The sequence below is a fragment of the Oncorhynchus tshawytscha genome, linkage group LG04, assembly GCF_018296145.1.
Source record: "Oncorhynchus tshawytscha isolate Ot180627B linkage group LG04, Otsh_v2.0, whole genome shotgun sequence".
NCBI classification, from domain to species: Eukaryota; Metazoa; Chordata; class Actinopteri; order Salmoniformes; family Salmonidae; genus Oncorhynchus; species Oncorhynchus tshawytscha.
The window spans coordinates 56333033-56356627 of record NC_056432.1 but is presented as its reverse complement, the minus strand read 5'-3'; positions in this window follow the sequence as shown (position 1 = coordinate 56356627).

The window sequence follows — 23595 nt, the reverse complement described above, 5'->3', positions numbered from 1 at the left end:
ATATTGTCTGTAGTCTCTACATGTATATGTAGTCTACTGTACATGGTGGAGGAACATATTGTCTGTAGTCTACTGTACATGGTGGAGGAACATATTGTCTGTAGTCTACTGTACATGGTGGAGGAACATATTGTCTGTAGTCTACTGTACATGGTGGAGGAACATATTGTCTGTAGTCTACTGTACATGGTGGAGGAACATATTGTCTGTAGTCTACTGTACATGGTGGAGGAACATATTGTCTGTAGTCTACTGTACATGGTGGAGGAACATATTGTCTGTGTCTGTAGTCTACTGTACATGGTGGAGGAACATATTGTCTGTAGTCTACTGTACATGGTGGAGGAACATATTGTCTGTAGTCTACTGTACATGGTGGAGGAACATATTGTCTGTAGTCTACTGTACATGGTGGAGGAACATATTGTCTGTAGGATGGTGGAGGAACATATTGTCTGTAGTAGTGGTGGGAACATACTGTACATGGTGGAGGAACATATTGTCTGTAGTCTACTGTACATGGTGGAGGAACATATTGTCTGTAGTCTACTGTACATGGTGGAGGAACATAGTGTCTGTAGTCTACTGTATATGACGGAGGAACATATTGTCTGTAGTCTACTGTACATGGTGGAGGAACATATTGTCTGTAGTCTACTGTACATGGTGGAGGAACATATTGTCTGTAGTCTACTGTACATGGTGGAGGAACATATTGTCTGTAGTCTACTGTACATGGTGGAGGAACATATTGTCTGTAGTCTACTGTACATGGTGGAGGAACATATTGTCTGTAGTCTACTGTACATGGTGGAGGAACATATTGTCTGTAGTCTACTATACATGGTGGAGGAACATATTGTCTGTAGTCTACTGTACATGGTGGAGGAACATATTGTCTGTAGTCTACTGTACATGGTGGAGGAACATATTGTCTGTAGTCTACTGTACATGGTGGAGGAACATATTGTCTGTAGTCTACTGTACATGGTGGAGGAACATATTGTCTGTAGTCTACTGTACATGGTGGAGGAACATATTGTCTGTACTGTACATGGTGGAGGACATATATTGTCTGTAGTCTACTGTACATGGTGGAGGAACATATTGTCTGTAGTCTACTGTACATGGTGGAGGAACATATTGTCTGTAGTCTACTGTACATGGTGGAGGAACATATTGTCTGTAGTCTACTGTACATGGTGGAGGAACATATTGTCTGTAGTCTACTGTACATGGTGGAGGAACATATTGTCTGTAGTCTACTGTACATGGTGGAGGAACATATTGCCTGTAGTCTACTGTACATGGTGGAGGAATATATTGTCTGTCTACTGTACATGGTGGAGGAACTGTAGTCTACATGGTGGAGGAACATATTGTCTGTAGTCTACTGTACATGGTGGAGGAACATATTGTCTGTAGTCTACTGTACATGGAGGAGAAACATACTGTCTGTAGTCTACTGTACATGGTGGAGGAATATATTGTCTGTATTCTACTATATATGGTGGAGGAACATATTGTCTGTAGTCTACTATACATGGTGGAGGAACATATTGTCTGTAGTCTACTGTACATGGTGGAGGAACATATTGTCTGTAGTCTACTGTACATGCTGGAGGAACAAATTGTCTGTAGTCTACTGGACATGGAGGAGGAACATATTGTCTGTAGTCTCTGTAGTCTACTGTACATGGTGGAGGAACATATTGTCTGTAGTCTAATTTACATGGTGGAGGAACATATTGTCTGTAGTCTACTGTACATGGTGGAGGAACATATTGTCTGTAGTCTACTGTACATGACGGAGGAACATATTGCCTGTAGTCTACTGTAAATGGTGGAGGCACATATTGTCTGTAGTCTACTTTACATGGTGGAGGAACATATTGTCTGTAGTATACTGTACATGGTGGAGGAATATATTGTCTGTCTGTAGTCTACTGTACATGGTGGAGGAACATAGTGTCTGTAGTCTACTGTATATGACGGAGGAACATATTGTCTGTAGTCTACTGTACATGGTGGAGGAACATATTGTCTGTAGTCTACTGTACATGGTGGAGGAACATATTGTCTGTCTGTAGTCTACTGTACATGGTGGAGGAACATATTGTCTGTAGTCTACTGTACATGGTGGAGGAACATATTGTCTGTAGTCTACTGTATATGGTGGAGGAACATATTGTCTGTAGTCTACTGTACATGGTGGAGGAACATATTGTCTGTCTGTAGTCTACTGTACATGGTGGAGGAACATATTGTCTGTAGTCTACTGTACATGGTGGAGGTACATATTGTCTGTAGTCTACTGTACATGGTGGAGGAACATATTGTCTGTCTGTAGTCTACTGTACATGGTGGAGGAACATATTGTCTGTAGTCTACTGTACATGGTGGAGGAACATATTGTCTGTAGTCTACTGTACATGGTGGAGGAACATATTGTCTGTAGTCTACATTACATGGTGGAGGAACATATTGTCTGTAGTCTACTGTACATGACGGAGGAACATATTGTCTGTAGTCTACTGTACATGGTGGAGGAACATATTGCCTGTAGTCTACTGTACGTGGTGGAGGAACATATTGTCTGTAGTCTACTGTACATGGTGGAGGAACATATTGTCTGTAGTCTACTGTACATGGTGGAGGAACATATTGTCTGTAGTCTACTGTACATGGTGGAGGAACATATTGTCTGTAGTCTACTGTACATGGTGGAGGAACATACTACTGTACATGGTGGAGGAACATATTGTCTGTAGTCTACTGTACATGGTGGAGGAACATATTGTCTGTAGTCTACTGTACATGGTGGAGGAACATATTGTCTGTAGTCTACTGTACATGGTGGAGGAACATATTGTCTGTAGTCTACTGTACATGGTGGAGGAACATATTGTCTGTAGTCTACTGTACATGGTGGAGGAACATACATATTGTCTGTAGTCTACTGTACATGGTGGAGGAACATATTGTCTGTCTGTAGTCTACTGTACATGGTGGAGGTTGTCTGTAGTCTACTGTACATGGTGGAGGAACATATTGTCTGTAGTCTACTGTACATGGTGGAGGAACATATTGTCTGTAGTCTACTGTACATGGTGGAGGAACATATTGTCTGTAGTCTACTGTACATGGTGGAGGTACATATTGTCTGTAGTCTACTGTACATGGTGGAGGAACATATTGTCTGTCTGTAGTCTACTGTACATGGTGGAGGAACATATTGTCTGTAGTCTACTGTACATGGTGGAGGAACATATTGTCTGTAGTCTACTGTACATGGTGGAGGAACATATTGTCTGTAGTCTACTGTACATGATGGAGGAACATATTGCCTGTAGTCTACTGTACATGGTGGAGGAATATATTGTCTGTAGTCTACTGTACATGGTGGAGGAACATATTGTCTGTAGTCTACTGTACATGGTGGAGGAACATATTGTCTGTAGTCTACTGTACATGGTGGAGGAACATATTGTCTGTAGTCTACTGTACATGGTGGAGGAACATATTGTCTGTAGTCTGTACATGGTACATATGGTACATGGAGGAACATATTGTCTGTAGTCTACTGTACATGGTGGAGGAACATATTGGCTGTAGTCTACTGTACATGGTGGAGGAACATATTGTCTGTAGTCTACTGTACATGGTGGAGGAACATATTGTCTGTAGTCTACTGTACATGGTGGAGGAACATATTGTCTGTAGTCTACTGTACATGGTGGAGGAACATATTGTCTGTAGTCTACTGTACATGGTGGAGGAACATATTGTCTGTAGTCTACTGTACATGGTGGAGGAACATATTGCCTGTAGTCTACTGTACATGGTGGAGGATAATATTGTCTGTCTGTAGTCTACTGTACATGGTGGAGGAACATAGTGTCTGTAGTCTACTGTATATGACAGAGGAACATAGTGTCTGTAGTCTACTGTATATGACGGAGGAACATATTGTCTGTATTTAACTATATATGGTGGAGGAACATATTGTCTGTAGTCTGCTATACATGGTGGAGGAACATATTGTCTGTAGTCTACTGTACATGGTGGAGGAACATATTGTCTGTAGTCTACTATACATGGTGGAGGAACATATTGTCTGTAGTCTACTGTACATGGTGGAGGAACATATTGTCTGTAGTCTACTGTACATGGTGGAGGAACATATTGTCTGTAGTCTACTGTACATGGTGGAGGAACATATTGTCTGTAGTCTACTGTACATGGTGGAGGAACATATTGTCTGTAGTCTACTGTACATGGTGGAGGAACATATTGTCTGTAGTCTACTGTACATGGTGGAGGAACATATTGTCTGTAGTCTACTGTACATGGTGGAGGAACATTGTCTGTAGTCTACTGTACATGGAGGAACATACTGTCTGTAGTCTACTGTACATGGTGGAGGAACATATTGTCTGTAGTCTACTGTACATGGTGGAGGAACATATTGTCTGTAGTCTACTGTACATGGTGGAGGAACATATTGTCTGTCTGTAGTCTACTGTACATGGTGGAGGAACATATTGTCTGTAGTCTACTGTACATGGTGGAGGAACATATTGTCTGTAGTCTACTGTACATGGAGGAACATACATACATGGTGGAGGAACATATTGTCTGTAGTCTACTGTACATGGTGGAGGAACATATTGTCTGTAGTCTACTGTACATGGTGGAGGAACATATTGTCTGTAGTCTACTGTACATGGTGGAGGAACATATTGTCTGTAGTCTACTGTACATGGTGGAGGAACATATTGTCTGTAGTCTACTGTACATGGTGGAGGAACATATTGTCTGTAGTCTACTGTACATGGTGGAGGAACATATTGTCTGTAGTCTACTGTACTGTACATGGTGGAGGAACATATTGTCTGTAGTCTACTGTACATGGTGGAGGAACATATTGTCTGTAGTCTACTGTACATGGTGGAGGAACATATTGTCTGTAGTCTACTGTACATGGTGGAGGAACATATTGTCTGTGTCTGTAGTCTACTGTACATGGTGGAGGAACATATTGTCTGTAGTCTACTGTACATGGTGGAGGAACATATTGTCTGTAGTCTACTATACATGGTGGAGGAACATATTGTCTGTAGTCTACTGTACATGGTGGAGGAACATATTGTCTGTAGTCTACTGTACATGGTGGAGGAACATATTGTCTGTACATGGTGGAGGAACATATTGTCTGTAGTCTACTATATGGTGGAGGAACATATTGTCTGTAGTCTACTGTACATGGTGGAGGAACATATTGTCTGTAGTCTACTGTACATGGTGGAGGAACATATTGTCTGTAGTCTACTGTACATGGTGTCTGTAGTCTACTGTACATGGTGGAGGAACATATTTTCTGTAGTGTCTGTAGTCTACTGTACACATGGTGGAGGAACATATTGTCTGTAGTCTACTGTACATGGTGGAGGAACATACTTTCTGTAGTCTACTGTACATGGTGGAGGAACATATTGTCTGTAGTCTACTGTACATGGTGGAGGAACATATTGTCTGTAGTCTCCTGTACATGGTGGAGGAACATATTGTCTGTAGTCTACTGTACATGGTGGAGGAACATATTTTCTGTAGTCTACTGTACATGATGGAGGAACATATTGCCTGTAGTCTACTGTACATGGTGGAGGAATATATTGTCTGTCTGTAGTCTACTGTACATGGTGGAGGAACATATTGTCTGTAGTCTACTGTATATGACGGAGGAACATATTGTCTGTAGTCTACTGTACATGGTGGAGGAACATATTGTCTGTAGTCTACTGTACATGGTGGAGGAACATATTGTCTGTAGTCTACTGTACATGGTGGAGGAACATATTGTCTGTATTCTACTATATATGGTGGAGGAACATATTGTCTGTAGTCTACTATACATGGTGGAGGAACATATTGTCTGTAGTCTACTGTACATGGTGGAGGAACATATTGTCTGTAGTCTACTGTACATGGTGGAGGAACATATTGTCTGTAGTCTACTACATGGTGGAGGAACATATGTGTCTGTATGGTGGAGGAACATATTGTCTGTATTCTACATGGTGGAGGAACATATTGTCTGTAGTCTACTGTACATGGTGGAGGAACATATTGTCTGTAGTCTACTGTACATGGTGGAGGAACATATTGTCTGTAGTCTACTGTACATGGTGGAGGAACATATTGTCTGTAGTCTACTGTACATGGTGGAGGAACATATTGTCTGTAGTCTACTGTACATGGTGGAGGAACATATTGTCTGTAGTCTACTGTACATGGTGGAGGAACATATTGTCTGTCTGTAGTCTACTGTACATGGTGGAGGAACATATTGTCTGTAGTCTACTGTACATGGTGGAGGTACATACTGTACTATACATGGAGGAACATATTGTCTGTAGTCTACTGTACATGGTGGAGGAACATATTGTCTGTAGTCTACTATACATGGTGGAGGAACATATTGTCTGTAGTCTACTGTACATGGTGGAGGAACATATTGTCTGTAGTCTACTGTACATGGTGGAGGAACATATTGTCTGTAGTCTACTGTACATGGTGGAGGAACATATTGTCTGTAGTCTACTGTACATGGTGGAGGAACATATTGTCTGTAGTCTACTGTACATGGTGGAGGAACATATTGTCTGTAGTCTACTGTACATGGTGGAGGAACATATTGTCTGTCTGTAGTCTACTGTACATGGTGGAGGAACATATTGTCTGTAGTCTACTGTATATGGTGGAGGAAACATTGTCTGTAGTCTACTGTATATGGTGAGGAACATATTGTCTCTGTATGGTGGAGGAACATATTGTCTGTAGTCTGTACATGGTGGAGGAACATATTGTCTGTAGTCTACTGTACATGGTGGAGGAACATATTGTCTGTAGTCTACTGTACATGGTGGAGGAACATATTGTCTGTAGTCTCTGTAGTCTACTGGTGGAGGAACATATGTCTGTAGTCTACTGGTGGAGGAACATATTGTCTGTAGTCTACTGTACATGGTGGAGGAACATATTGTCTGTAGTCTACTGTACATGGTGGAGGAACATATTGTCTGTAGTCTACTGTACATGGTGGAGGAACATATTGTCTGTAGTCTACTGTACATGGAGGTGGAGTCTACTGTACATGGTGGAGGAACATATTGTCTGTAGTCTACTGTAGTCTACTGGTGGAGGAACATATTGTCTGTAGTCTACTGTACATGGTGTGGAGGAACATATTGTCTGTAGTCTACTGTACATGGTGGAGGAACATATTGTCTGTAGTCTACTGTACATGGTACATGTCTGTAGTCTACTGTACATGGTGGAGGAACATATTGTCTGTGTCTCTGTATGGTCATACTAGTCTACTACATGGTGGAGGAACATATTGTCTGTAGTCTACTGTACATGGTGGAGGAACATATTGTCTGTAGTCTACTGTACATGGTGGAGGAACATATTGTCTGTAGTCTACTGTACATGGTGGAGGAACATATTGTCTGTAGTCTACTGTACATGGTGGAGGAACATATTGTCTGTAGTCTACTGTACATGGTGGAGGAACATATTGTCTGTAGTCTACTGTACATGGTGGAGGAACATAGTCTACTGTACATGGTGGAGGAACATATTGTCTGTAGTCTACTGTACATGGTGGAGGAACATATTGTCTGTAGTCTACTGTACATGGTGGAGGAACATATTGTCTGTAGTCTACTGTACATGGTGGAGGAACATATTGTCTGTAGTCTACTGTCTACTGTAGTCTACTGTACATGGTGGAGGAACATATTGTCTGTCTGTAGTCTACTGTACATGGTGGAGGAACATATTGTCTGTAGTCTACTGTACATGGTGGAGGAACATATTGTCTGTAGTCTACTGTACATGGTGGAGGAATATATTGTCTGTCTGTAGTCTACTGTACATGGTGAAGGAACATATTGTCTGTAGTCTACTGTATATGACGGAGGAACATATTGTCTGTTGTCTACTGTACATGGTGGAGGAACATATTTTCTGTAGTCTACTGTACATGGTGAAGGAACATATTGTCTGTAGTCTACTGTACATGGTGAAGGAACATATTGTCTGTAGTCTACTGTACATGGAGGAGGAACATATTGTCTGTAGTCTACTGTACATGGTGGAGGAACATATTGTCTGTATTCTACTATATATGGTGGAGGAACATATTGTCTGTAGTCTACTGTACATGGTGGAGGAACTATTGTCTGTAGTCTACTGTACATGGTGGAGGAACATATTGTCTGTAGTCTACTGTACATGGTGGAGGAACATATTGTCTGTAGTCTACTATATATGGTGGAGGATTGTCTGAACATATTGAGGAACATATTGTCTGTAGTCTACTGTACATGGTGGAGGAACATATTGTCTGTAGTCTGTCTGTAGTCTACTGTACATGGTGGAGGAACATATTGTCTGTAGTCTACTGTACATGGTGGAGGAACATATTGTCTGTAGTCTACTGTACATGGTGGAGGTATATTGTCTGTAGTCTACTGTACATGGTGGAGGAACATATTGTCTGTAGTCTACTGTACATGGTGGAGGAACATATTGTCTGTATGGTCTGTAGTCTACTGTACATGGTGGAGGAACATATTGTCTGTAGTCTACTGTACATGGTGGAGGAACATATTGTCTGTAGTCTACTGTACATGGTGGAGGAACATATTGTCTGTAGTCTACTGTACATGGTGGAGGAACATATTGTCTGTAGTCTACTGTACATGGTGGAGACATATTGTCTGTGTCTACTGTAGTCTATTGTCTGTAGTCTACATGGTGGAGGAACATATTGTCTGTAGTCTACTGTACATGGTGGAGGAACATATTGTCTGTAGTCTACTGTACATGGTGGAGGAACATATTGTCTGTAGTCTACTGTACATGGTGGAGGAACATATTGTCTGTAGTCTACTGTACATGGTGGAGGAACATATTGTCTGTAGTCTACTGTACATGGTGGAGGAACATATTGTCTGTAGTCTACTGTAGTCTATGGTGGAGGAACATATTGTCTGTAGTCTACTGTACATGGTGGAGGAACATATTGTCTGTAGTCTACTGTACATGGTGGAGGAACATATTGTCTGTAGTCTACTGTACATGGTGGAGGAACATATTGTCTGTAGTCTACTGTACATGGTGGAGGAACATATTGTCTGTAGTCTACTGTACATGGTGGAGGAACATATTGTCTGTAGTCTACTGTACATGGTGGAGGAACATATTGTCTGTAGTCTACTGTACATGGTGGAGGAACATATTGTCTGTAGTCTACTGTACATGGTGGAGGAACATATTGTCTGTAGTCTACTGTACATGGTGGAGGAACATATTGTCTGTAGTCTACTGTACATGGTGGAGGTCTATTGTCTGTAGTCTACTGTACATGGTGGAGGAACATATTGTCTGTAGTCTACTGTACATGGTGGAGGAACATATGTCTGTCTGTAGTCTACTGTACATGGTGGAGGAACATATTGTCTGTAGTCTACTGTACATGGTGGAGGAACATATTGTCTGTAGTCTACTGTACATGGTGGAGGAAACATATTGTCTGTAGTCTACTGTACATGGTGGAGGAACATATTGTCTGTAGTCTACTGTACATGGTGGAGGAACATATTGTCTGTAGTCTACTGTACATGGTGGAGGAACATATTGTCTGTAGTCTACTGGTGGAGGAACATATTGTCTGTAGTCTACTGTACATGGTGGAGGAACATATTGTCTAGTCTACTGTACATGGTGGAGGAACATATTGTCTGTAGTCTACTGTACATGGTGGAGGAACATATTGTCTGTAGTCTACTGTCTACATGGTGGAGGAACATATTGTCTGTAGTCTACTGTACATGGTGGAGGAAACATATTGTCTGTAGTCTACTGTACATGGTGGAGGAACATATTGTCTGTAGTCTCTGTAGTCTACTATGGTGGAGGAACATATTGTCTGTAGTCTACTGTACATGGTGGAGGAACATATTGTCTGTAGTCTACTGTACATGGTGGAGGAACATATTGTCTGTAGTCTACTGTACATGGTGGAGGAACATATTGTCTGTAGTCTACTGTACATGGTGGAGGAACATATTGTCTGTAGTCTACTGTACATGGTGGAGGAACATATTGTCTGTAGTCTACTGTACATGGTGGAGGAAACATATTGTCTGTAGTCTACTGTACATGGTGGAGGAACATACTGTAGTCTACTGTACATGGTGGAGGAACATATTGTCTGTAGTCTACTGTACATGGTGGAGGAACATATTGTCTGTAGTCTACTGTACATGGTGGAGGAACATATTGTCTGTAGTCTACTGTACATGGTGGAGGAACATATTGTCTGTAGTCTACTGTAGTCTACTGTACATGGTGGAGGAACATATTGTCTGTCTGTAGTCTACTGTGGAGGAACATTGTCTGTGGTACATGGTGGAGGAACATATTGTCTGTAGTCTACTGTACATGGTGGAGGAACATATTGTCTGTAGTCTACTGTACATGGTGGAGGAACATATTGTCTGTAGTCTACTGTACATGGTGGAGGAACATATTGTCTGTAGTCTACTGTACATGGTGGAGGAACATATTGTCTGTAGTCTACTGTACTGGTGGAGGAACATATTGTCTGTAGTCTACTGTACATGGTGGAGGAACATATTGTCTGTAGTCTACTGTACATCTGGAGGAACATATTGTCTGTAGTCTACTGTACATGGTGGAGGAACATATTGTCTGTAGTCTACTGTACATGGTGGAGGAACATATCTGTCTGTAGTCTACTGTACATGGTGGAGGAACATATTGTCTGTAGTCTACTGTACATGGTGGAGGAACATATTGTCTGTAGTCTACTGTACATGGTGGAGGAACATATTGTCTGTAGTCTACTGTACATACATATTGTCTGTAGTCTACTGTACATGGTGGAGGAACATATTGTCTGTAGTCTACTGTACATGGTGGAGGAACATATTGTCTGTAGTCTACTGTACATGGTGGAGGAACATATTGTCTGTAGTCTACTGTACATGGTGGAGGAACATATTGTCTGTAGTCTACTGTACATGGTGGAGGAACATATTGTCTCTAGTACTGTACATGGTGGAGGAACATATTGTCTGTAGTCTACTGTACATGGTGGAGGAACATATTGTCTGTAGTCTACTGTACATGGTGGAGGAACATATTGTCTGTAGTCTACTGTAGTCTACTGTACATGGTGGAGGAACATATTGTCTGTAGTCTACTGTACATGGTGGAGGAACATATTGTCTGTAGTCTACTGTACATGGTGGAGGAACATATTGTCTGTAGTCTACTGTACATGGTGGAGGAACATATTGTCTGTAGTCTACTGTACATGGTGGAGGAACATATTGTCTGTAGTCTACTGTACATGGTGGAGGAACATATTGTCTGTCTGTAGTCTACTGTACATGGTGGAGGAACATATTGTCTGTAGTCTACTGTGGAGGAACATATTGTCTGTAGTCTACTGTACATGGTGGAGGAACATATTACTGTACATGGTGGAGGAACATATTGTCTGTAGTCTACTGGTCATGGTGGAGGAACATATTGTCTATAGTCTACTGTATATGGTTGAGGAACATATTGTCTGTAGTCTACTGTACATGGTGGAGGAACATATTGTCTGTAGTCTACTGTATATGGTTGAGGAACATATTGTCTGTAGTCTACTGTACATGGTGGAGGAACATATTGTCTGTCTGTAGTCTACTGTACATGGTGGAGGAACATATTGGCTGTAGTCATAGTACATGGTGGAGGAACATATTGTCTGTAGTCTACTGTACATGGTGGAGGAACATATTGTCTGTAGTCTACTATACATGGTGGAGGAACATATTGTCTTTAGTCTACTGTACATGGTGGAGGAACATATTGTCTGTAGTCTACTGTACATGGTGTAGGAACATATTGTCTGTAGTCTACTGTACATGTGGAGGAACATATTGTCTGTAGTCTACTGTACATGGTGGAGGAACATATTGTCTGTAGTCTACTACATGGTGGAGGAACATATTGTCTGTAGTCTACTGTACATGGTGGAGGAACATATAGTCTTGTCTGTGGAGTCTACTGTACATGGTGGAGGAACATATTGTCTGTAGTCTACTGTACATGGTGGAGGAACATATTGTCTGTAGTCTACTGTACATGGTGGAGGAACATATTGTCTGTAGTCTACTGTACATGGTGGAGGAACATATTGTCTGTAGTCTACTGTACATGGTGGAGGAACATATTGTCTGTAGTCTACTGTACATGGTGGAGGAACATATTGTCTGTAGTCTACTGTACATGGTGGAGGAACATATTGTCTGTAGTCTACTGTACATGGTGGAGGAACATATTGTCTGTAGTCTACTGTACATGGTGGAGGAACATATTGTCTGTAGTCTACTGTACATGGAGGAGGAACATATTGTCTGTAGTCTACTGTACATGGTGGAGGAACATATTGTCTGTAGTCTACTGTACATGGTGGAGGAACATATTGTCTGTAGTCTACTGTACATGGTGGAGGAACATATTGTCTGTAGTCTACTGTACATGGTGGAGGAACATATTGTCTGTAGTCTACTGTACATGGTGGAGGAGGAACATACATGGTGGAGGAACATATTGTCTGTAGTCTACTGTACATGGTGGAGGAACATATTATTGTCTGTAGTCTACTGTACATGGTGGAGGAACATATTGTCTGTAGTCTACTGTACATGGTGGAGGAACATATTGTACTGTACATGGTGGAGAACATATTGTCTGTAGTCTGTACATGGTGGAGGAACATATTGTCTGTAGTCTACTGTACATGGTGGAGGAACATATTGTCTGTAGTCTACTGTACATGGTGGAGGAACATATTGTCTGTAGTCTACTGTACATGGTGGAGGAACATATTGTCTGTAGTCTACTGTACATGGTGGAGGAACATATTGTCTGTAGTCTACTGTACATGGTGGAGGAACATATTGTCTGTAGTCTACTGTACATGGTGGAGGAACATAGGAACATATTGTCTGTAGTCTACTGTACATGGTGGAGGAACATATTGTCTGTAGTCTACTGTACATGGTGGAGGAACATATTGTCTGTAGTCTACTGTACATGGTGGAGGAACATATTGTCTGTAGTCTACTGTACATGGTGGAGGAACATATTGTCTGTAGTCTACTGTACATGGTGGAGGAACATATTGTCTGTAGTCTACTGTAGTCTATTGTCTGTAGTCTACTGTACATGGTGGAGGAACATATTGTCTGTAGTCTACTGTACATGGTGGAGGAACATATTGTCTGTAGTCTACTGTACATGGTGGAGGAACATATTGTCTGTAGTCTACTGTGGAGGAACATATTGTCTGTAGTCTACTGTACATGGTGGAGGAACATATTGTCTGTAGTCTACTGTACATGGTGGAGGAACATATTGTCTGTAGTCTACTGTACATGGTGGAGGAACATATTGTCTGTAGTCTACTGTACATGGTGGAGGAACATATTGTCTGTAGTCTACTGTACATGGTGGAGGAACATATTGTCTGTGTAGTGGAAGAACATATTGTCTGTAGTCTACTGTACATGGTGGAGGAACATATTGTCTGTAGTCTACTGTACATGGTGGAGGAACATATTGTCTGTAGTCTACTGTACATGGTGGAGGAACATATTGTCTGTAGTCTACTGTACATGGTGGAGGAACATATTGTCTGTAGTCTACTGTACATGGTGGAGGAACATATTGTCTGTAGTCTACTGTACATGGTGGAGGAACATATTGTCTGTAGTCTACTGTACATGGTGGAGGAACATATTGTCTGTAGTCTACTGTACATGGTGGAGGAACATATTGTCTGTAGTCTACTGTACATGGTGGAGGAACATATTGTCTGTAGTCTACTGTACATGGTGGAGGAACATATGTCTGTAGTCTACTGTACATGGTGGAGGAATTGTCTGTAGTCTATATTGTCTGTAGTCTACTGTACATGGTGGAGGAACATATTGTCTGTAGTCTACTGTACATGGTGGAGGAACATATTGTCTGTAGTCTACTGTACATGGTGGAGGAACATATTGTCTGTAGTCTACTGTACATGGTGGAGGAACATATTGTCTGTAGTCTACTGTACATGGTGGAGGAACATATTGTCTGTCTGTAGTCTACTGTACATGGTGGAGGAACATATTGTCTGTAGTCTACTGTACATGGTGGAGGAACATATTGTCTGTAGTCTACTGTACATGGTGGAGGAACATATTGTCTGTAGTCTACTGTACATGGTGGAGGAACATATTGTCTGTAGTCTACTGTACATGGTGGAGGAACATATTGTCTGTAGTCTACTGTACATGGTGGAGGAACATATTGTCTGTCTGTAGTCTACTGTACATGGTGGAGGAACATATTGTCTGTAGTCTACTGTACATGGTGGAGGAACATATTGTCTGTAGTCTACTGTACATGGTGGAGGAACATATTGTCTGTAGTCTACTGTACATGGTGGAGGAACATATTGTCTGTAGTCTACTGTACATGGTGGAGGAACATATTGTCTGTAGTCTACTGTACATGGTGGAGGAACATATTGTCTGTAGTCTACTGTACATGGTGGAGGAACATATTGTCTGTAGTCTACTGTACATGGTGGAGGAACATATTGTCTGTAGTCTACTGTACATGGTGGAGGAACATATTGTCTGTAGTCTACTGTACATGGTGGAGGAACATATTGTCTGTAGTCTACTGTACATGGTGGAGGAACATATTGTCTGTAGTCTACTGTACATGGTGGAGGAAATATATTGTCTGTAGTCTACTGTACATGGTGGAGGAACATATTGTCTGTAGTCTACTGTACATGGTGGAGGAACATATTGTCTGTAGTCTACTGTACATGGTGGAGGAACATATTGTCTGTAGTCTACTGTACATGGTGGAGGAACATATTGTCTGTAGTCTACTGTACATGGTGGAGGAACATATTGTCTGTAGTCTACTGTACATGGTGGAGGAACATATTGTCTGTAGTCTACTGTACATGGTGGAGGAACATATTGTCTGTAGTCTACTGTACATGGTGGAGGAACATATTTTCTGTAGTCTACTGTACATGGTGAAGGAACATATTGTCTGTAGTCTACTTTACATGGTGGAGGAACATACTGTCTGTAGTCTACTGGACATGATGGAGGAACATATTGTCTGTAGTCTACTGGACATGATGGAGGAACATATTGTCTGTAGTCTACTGTATATGGTGGAGGAACATATTGTCTGTAGTCTACTTTACATGGTGGAGGAACATATTGTCTGTAGTCTACTGTACATGGTGGAGGAGCATGTTGTCTGTAGTCTCTGTACTGTGGAGGAACATATAGTCTACTGTACATGGAGGAACATATTGTCTGTAGTCTACTGTACATGGTGGAGGAACATATTGTCTGTAGTCTACTGTACATGGTGGAGGAACATATTGTCTGTAGTCTACTGTACATGGTGGAGGAACATATTGTCTGTAGTCTACTGTAAATGGTGGAGGAACATATTGTCTGTAGTCTACTGTACATGGTGGAGGAACATATTGTCTGTAGTCTACTGTACATGGTGGAGGAACATATTGTCTGTAGTCTACTGTAAATAGTGGAGGAACATATTGTCTGTAGTCTACTTTACATGGTGGAGGAACATATTGTCTGTAGTCTACATTAAATGGTGGAGGAACATATTGTCTGTAGTCTACTGTACATGACGGAGGAACATATTGTCTGTAGTCTACTGTACATGGTGGAGGAACATATACTGTACATGGTGGAGGAACATATTGTCTGTAGTCTACTGTACATGGTGGAGGAACATATTGTCTGTAGTCTACTGTACATGGTGGAGGAACATATTGTCTGTAGTCTACTGTACATGGTGGAGGAACATATTGTCTGTAGTCTACTGTACATGGTGGAGGAACATATTGTCTGTAGTCTACTGTACATGGTGGAGGAACATATTGTCTGTAGTCTACTGTACATGGTGGAGGAACATATTGTCTGTAGTCTGTAGTCCTGTACATGGTGGAGGAACATATTGTCTGTAGTCTACTGTACATGGTGGAGGAACATATTGTCTGTAGTCTACTGTACATGGTGGAGGAACATACTGTAGTCTACTGTACATGGTGGAGGAACATATTGTCTGTAGTCTACTGTACATGGTGGAGGAACATATTGTCTGTAGTCTACTGTACATGGTGGAGGAACATATTGTCTGTAGTCTACTGTACATGGTGGAGGAACATATTGTCTGTAGTCTACTGTACATGGTGGAGGAACATATTGTCTGTAGTCTACTGTACATGGTGGAGGAACATATTGTCTGTCTGTAGTCTACTGTACATGGTGGAGGAACATATTGTCTGTAGTCTACTGTGGTGGAGGAACATATGTCTGTAGTGGAGGAACATATTGTCTGTAGTCTACTGTACATGGTGGAGGAACATATTGTCTGTAGTCTACTGTACATGGTGGAGGAACATATTGTGTGTAGTCTACTATACATGGTGGAGGAACATATTGTCTGTAGTCTACTGAACATGGTGGAGGAACATATTGTCTGTAGTTTACTGTACACGGTGGAGGCACATATTGTCTGTAATCTAATGTATATGGTGGAGGCACATATTTTCTGTAGCCTACCGTATATGGTGGAGGAACATATTGCCTGTAGCCTACTGTACACTGTGGAGGAACATATTGTCTGTAGTCTACTGTACATGGTGGAGGAACATATTGTCTGTAGTCTACTGTACATGGTGGAGGAACATATTGTCTGTAGTCTACTGTACATGGTGGAGGAACATATTGTCTGTAGTCTACTGTACATGGTGGAGGAACATATTGTCTGTAGTCTACTGTACATGGTGGAGGAACATATTGTCTGTAGTCTACTGTACATGGTGGAGGAACATATTGTCTGTATTCTACTATATATGGTGGAGGAACATATTGTCTGTAGTCTACTGTACATGGTGGAGGAACATATTGTCTGTAGTCTACTGTACATGGTGGAGGAACATATTGTCTGTAGTCTACTGTACATGGTGGAGGAACATATTGTCTGTAGTCTACTGTACATGGTGGAGGAACATATTGTCTGTAGTCTACTGTACATGGTGGAGGAACATATTGTCTGTAGTCTACTGTACATGGTGGAGGAACATATTGTCTGTAGTCTACTGTACATGGTGGAGGAACATATTGTCTGTAGTCTACTGTACATGGTGGAGGAACATATTGTCTGTAGTCTACTGTACATGGTGGAGGAACATATTGTCTGTAGTCTACTGTACATGGTGGAGGAACATATTGTCTGTAGTCTACTGTACATGGTGGAGGAACATATTGTCTGTAGTCTACTGTACATGGTGGAGGAACATATTGTCTGTAGTCTACTGTACATGGTGGAGGAACATATTGTCTGTAGTCTGTCTGTACATGGTGGAGGAACATATTGTCTGTAGTCTACTGTACATGGTGGTAGGAACATGGTAGGAGGAACATATTGTCTGTAGTCTACTGTACATGGTGGAGGAACATATTGTCTGTAGTCTACTGTACATGGTGGAGGAACATATTGTCTGTAGTCTACTGTACATGGTGGAGGAACATATTGTCTGTAGTCTACTGTACATGGTGGAGGAACATACTGTACATGGTGTCTGTACATGGTGGAGGAACATATTGTCTGTAGTCTACTGTACATGGTGGAGGAACATATTGTCTGTAGTCTACTGTACATGGTGGAGGAACATATTGTCTGTAGTCTACTGTACATGGTGGAGGAACATATTGTCTGTGTCTGTAGTCTACTGTACATGGTGGAGGAACATATTGTCTGTAGTACTGTACATGGTGGAGGAACATATTGTCTGTAGTCTACTGTACATGGTGGAGGAACATATTGTCTGTAGTCTACTGTACATGGTGGAGGAACATATTGTCTGTAGTCTACTGTACATGGTGGAGGAACATATTGTCTGTAGTCTACTGTACATGGTGGAGGAACATATTGTCTGTAGTCTACTGTACATGGTGGAGGAACATATTGTCTGTAGTCTACTGTACATGGTGGAGGAACATATTGTCTGTAGTAGTGGAGGAACATATTGTCTGTAGTCTACTGTACATGGTGGAGGAACATACAGTCTGTAGTCTACTGTACATGGTGGAGGAACATATTTTCTGTAGTCTACTGTACATGGTGAAGGAACATATTGTCTGTAGTCTACTTTACATGGTGGAGGAACATACTGTCTGTAGTCTACTGGACATGATGGAGGAACATATTGTCTGTAGTCTACTGGACATGATGGAGGAACATATTGTCTGTAGTCTACTGTATATGGTTGAGGAACATATTGTCTGTAGTCTACTGTACATGGTGTAGGTACATATTGTCTGTAGTCTACTGTACATGGTGGAGGAACATATTGTCTGTAGTCTACTGTACATGGTGGAGGAACATATTGTCTGTAGTCTACTGTACATGGTGGAGGAACATATTGTCTGTAGTCTACTGTACATGGTGGAGGAACATATTGTCTGTAGTCTACTGTACATGGTGGAGGAACATATTGTCTGTAGTCTACTGTACATGGTGGAGGAACATATTGTCTGTAGTCTACTGTACATGGTGGAGGAACATATTGTCTGTAGTCTACTACATGTGGAGGAACATATTGTCTGTAGTCTACTGTACATGGTGGAGGAACATATTGTCTGTAGTCTACTGTACATGGTGGAGGAACATATTGTCTGTAGTCTACTGTACATGGTGAGGAACATATTGTCTGTAGTCTACTGTACATGGTGGAGGAACATATTGTCTGTAGTCTACTGTACATGGTGGAGGAACATATTGTCTGTAGTCTACTGTACATGGGAGGAACATATTGTCTGTAGTCTACTGTACATGGTGGAGGAACATATTGTCTGTAGTCTACTGTACATGGTGGAGGAACATATTGTCTGTAGTCTACTGTACATGGTGGAGGAACATATTGTCTGTAGTCTACTGTACATGGTGGAGGAACATATTGTCTGTAGTCTACTGTACATGGTGGAGGAACATATTGTCTGTAGTCTACTGTACATGGTGGAGGAACATATTGTCTGTAGTCTACTGTACATGGTGGAGGAACATGGTGTACATGGTGGAGGAACATATTGTCTGTAGTCTACTGTACATGGTGGAGGAACATATTGTCTGTAGTCTACTGTACATGGTGGAGGAACATATTGTCTGTAGTCTACTGTACATGGTGGAGGAACATATAGTCTACTGTACATGGTAGAACATCTACTGTACATGGTGGAGGATATTGGAGGAACATATTGTCTGTAGTCTACTGTACATGGTGGAGGAACATATTGTCTGTAGTCTACTGTACATGGTGGAGGAACATATTGTCTGTAGTCTACTGTACATGGTGGAGGAACATATTGTCTGTAGTCTACTGTATGGTGGAGGAACTACTGGTAGGAACATATTGTCTGTAGTCTACTGTACATGGTGGAGGAACATATTGTCTGTAGTCTACTGTACATGGTGGAGGAACATATTGTCTGTAGTCTACTGTACATGGTGGAGGAACATATTGTCTGTAGTCTACTGTACATGGTGGAGGAACATATTGTCTGTAGTCTACTGGACATGATGGAGGAACATATTGTCTGTAGTCTACTGTACATGGTGGAGGAACATATTGTCTGTAGTCTACTGTACATGGTGGAGGAACATATTGTCTGTAGTCTACTGTACATGGTGGAGGAACATATTGTCTGTAGTATTGTCTGTAGTCTATACATGGTGGAGGAACATATTGTCTGTAGTCTACTGTACATGGTGGAGGAACATATTGTCTGTAGTCTACTGGTACATGGTGGATGGTGGAGGAACATATTGTCTGTAGTCTACTGTACATGGTGGAGGAACATATTGTCTGTAGTCTGTAGTCTACTGTACATGGTGGAGGAACATATTGTCTGTAGTCTACTGTACATGGTGGAGGAACATATGGAGGAACATATTGTCTGTAGTCTACTGTATATTGTCTGTCTACTGTACATGGTGGAGGAACATATTGTCTGTAGTCTACTGTACATGGTGGAGGAACATATTGTCTGTAGTCTTGTGGTCTACTGTACATGGGAGGAACATATTGTCTGTAGTCTACTGTACATGGTGGAGGAACATATTGTCTGTAGTCTACTGTACATGGTGGAGGAACATATTGTCTGTGTACTACTGTACATGGTGAACATATTGTCTGTAGTCTACTGTACATGGTGGAGGAACATATTGTCTGTAGTCTACTGTACATGGTGGAGGAACATATTGTCTGTAGTCTACTACATGGTGGAGGAACATATTGTCTGTAGTCTACTGAACATATTGTCTGTGTCTACTGTGGAGGAACATATTGTCTGTAGTCTACTGTACATGGTGGAGGAACATATTGTCTGTAGTCTACTGTCATGTAGTCTACTGTACATGGTGGAGGAACATATTGTCTGTAGTCTACTGTACATGGTGGAGGAACATATTGTCTGTAGTCTACTGTACATGGTGGAGGAACATATTGTCTGTAGTCTACTGTACATGGTGGAGGAACATATTGTCTGTAGTCTACTGTACATGGTGGAGGAACATATTGTCTGTCTGTAGTCTACTGTACATGGTGGAGGAACATATTGTCTGTAGTCTACTGTACATGGTGGAGGAACATATTGTCTGTAGTCTACTGTACATGGTGGAGGAACATATTGTCTGTAGTCTGTACATGGTGGAGAACATATTGTCTGTAGTCTACTGTACATGGAGGAACATATTGTCTGTAGTCTACTGTACATATTGTCTGTAGTCTACTGTACATGGTGGAGGAACATATTGTCTGTAGTCTACTGTACATGGTGGAGGAACATATTGTCTGTAGTCTACTGTACATACATATTGTCTGTAGTCTACTGTACATGGGAGGAACATATTGTCTGTAGTCTACTGTACATGGTGGAGGAACATATTGTCTGTAGTCTACTGTACATGGTGGAGGAACATATTGTCTGTAGTCTACTGTACATGGTGGAGGAACATATTGTCTGTAGTCTACTGTACATGGTGGAGGAACATATTGTCTGTAGTCTACTGTACATGGTGGAGGAACATATTGTCTGTAGTCTACTGTACATGGTGGAGGAACATATTGTCTGTAGTCTACTGTACATGGTGGAGGAACATATTGTACATGGTGGAGGAACATATTGTCTGTAGTCTACTGTACATGGTGGAGGAACATATTGTCTGTAGTCTACTGTACATGGTGGAGGAACATATTGTCTGTAGTCTACTGTACATGGTGGAGGAACATATTGTCTGAACATGGTGGAGGAACATATTGTCTGTAGTCTACTGTACATGGTGGAGGAACATATTGTCTGTAGTCTACTGTACATGGTGGAGGAACATATTGTCTGTAGTCTACTGTACATGGTGGAGGAACATATTGTCTGTAGTTGTCTGTAGTCTACTGTACATGGTGGAGGAACATATTGTCTGTAGTCTACTGTACATGGTCATACTGTCTACTGTACATGGTGGAGGAACATATTGTCTGTAGTCTACTGTACATGGTGGAGGAACATATTGTCTGTAGTCTACTGTACATGGTGGAGGAACATATTGTCTGTAGTCTACTGTACATGGTGGAGGAACATATTGTCTGTAGTCTACTGTACATGGTGGAGGAACATATTGTCTGTAGTCTACTGTACATGGTGGAGGAACATATTGTCTGTAGTCTCTGTACATGGTGGAGGAACTGTACATGGTGGAGGAACATATTGTCTGTAGTCTACTGTACATGGTGGAGGAACATATTGTCTGTAGTCTACTGTACATGGTGGAGGAACATATTGTCTGTAGTCTACTGTACATGGTGGAGGAACATATTGTCTGTAGTCTACTGTACATGGTGGAGGAACATATTGTCTGTAGTCTACTGGTGGAGGAACATATTGTCTGTAGTCTACTGTACATGGTGGAGGAACATATTGTCTGTAGTCTACTGTACATGGTGGAGGAACATATTGTCTGTAGTCTACTGTACATGGTGGAGGAACATATTGTCTGTAGTACATGGTGGAGGAACATATTGTCTGTAGTCTACTGTACATGGTGGAGGAACATATTGTCTGTAGTCTACTGTACATGGTGGAGGAACATATTGTCTGTAGTCTACTGTACATGATGTGGAGGAACATATTGTCTGTAGTCTACTGTACATGGTGGAGGAACATATTGTCTGTAGTCTACTGTACATGGTGGAGGAACATATTGTCTGTAGTCTACTGTACATGGTGGAGGAACATATTGTCTGTAGTCTACTGTACATGGTGGAGGAACATATTGTCTGTAGTCTACTGTACATGGTGGAGGAACATATTGTCTGTAGTCTACTGTACATGGTGGAGGAACATATTGTCTGTAGTCTACTGTACATGGTGGAGGAACATATTGTCTGTAGTCTACTGTACATGGTGGAGGAACATATTGTCTGTAGTCTACTGTACATGGTGGAGGAACATATTGTCTGTAGTCTACTGTACATGGTGGAGGAACATATTGTCTGTAGTCTACTGTACATGGTGGAGGAACATATTGTCTGTCTACTGGAGGAACATATTGTCTGTAGTCTACTGTACATGGTGGAGGAACATATTGTTAGTCTACTGTACATGGTGGAGGAACATATTGTCTGTAGTCTACTGTACATGGTGGAGGAACATACATATTGTCTGTAGTCTGTAGTCTACTGTACATGGTGGAGGAACATATTGTCTGTAGTCTACTGTACATGGTGGAGGAACATATTGTCTGTAGTCTACTGTACATGGTGGAGGAACATATTGTCTGTAGTCTACTGTGGAGGAACATATTGTCTGTAGTCTACTGTACATGGTGGAGGAACATATTGTCTGTAGTCTACTGTACATGGTGGAGGAACATATTGTCTGTAGTCTACTGTACATGGTGGAGGAACATATTGTCTGTAGTCTACTGTACATGTGGAGGAACATATTGTCTGTGTCTGTAGTCTACTGTACATGGTGGAGGAACATATTGTCTGTAGTCATGGTAGGAACATATTGTCTGTAGTCTACTGTACATGGTGGAGGAACATATTGTCTGTAGTCTACTGTACATGGTGGACTGTACATGGTGGAGGAACATATATTGTCTGTAGTCTACTGTACATGGTGGAGGAACATATTGTCTGTAGTCTACTGTACATGGTGGAGGAACATATTGTCTGTAGTCTACTGTACATGGTGGAGGAACATATTGTCTGTAGTCTACTGTACATGGTGGAGGAACATATTGTCTGTAGTCTACTGTACATGGTGGAGGAACATATTGTCTGTAGTCTACTGTACATGGTGGAGGAACATATTGTCTGTAGTCTAC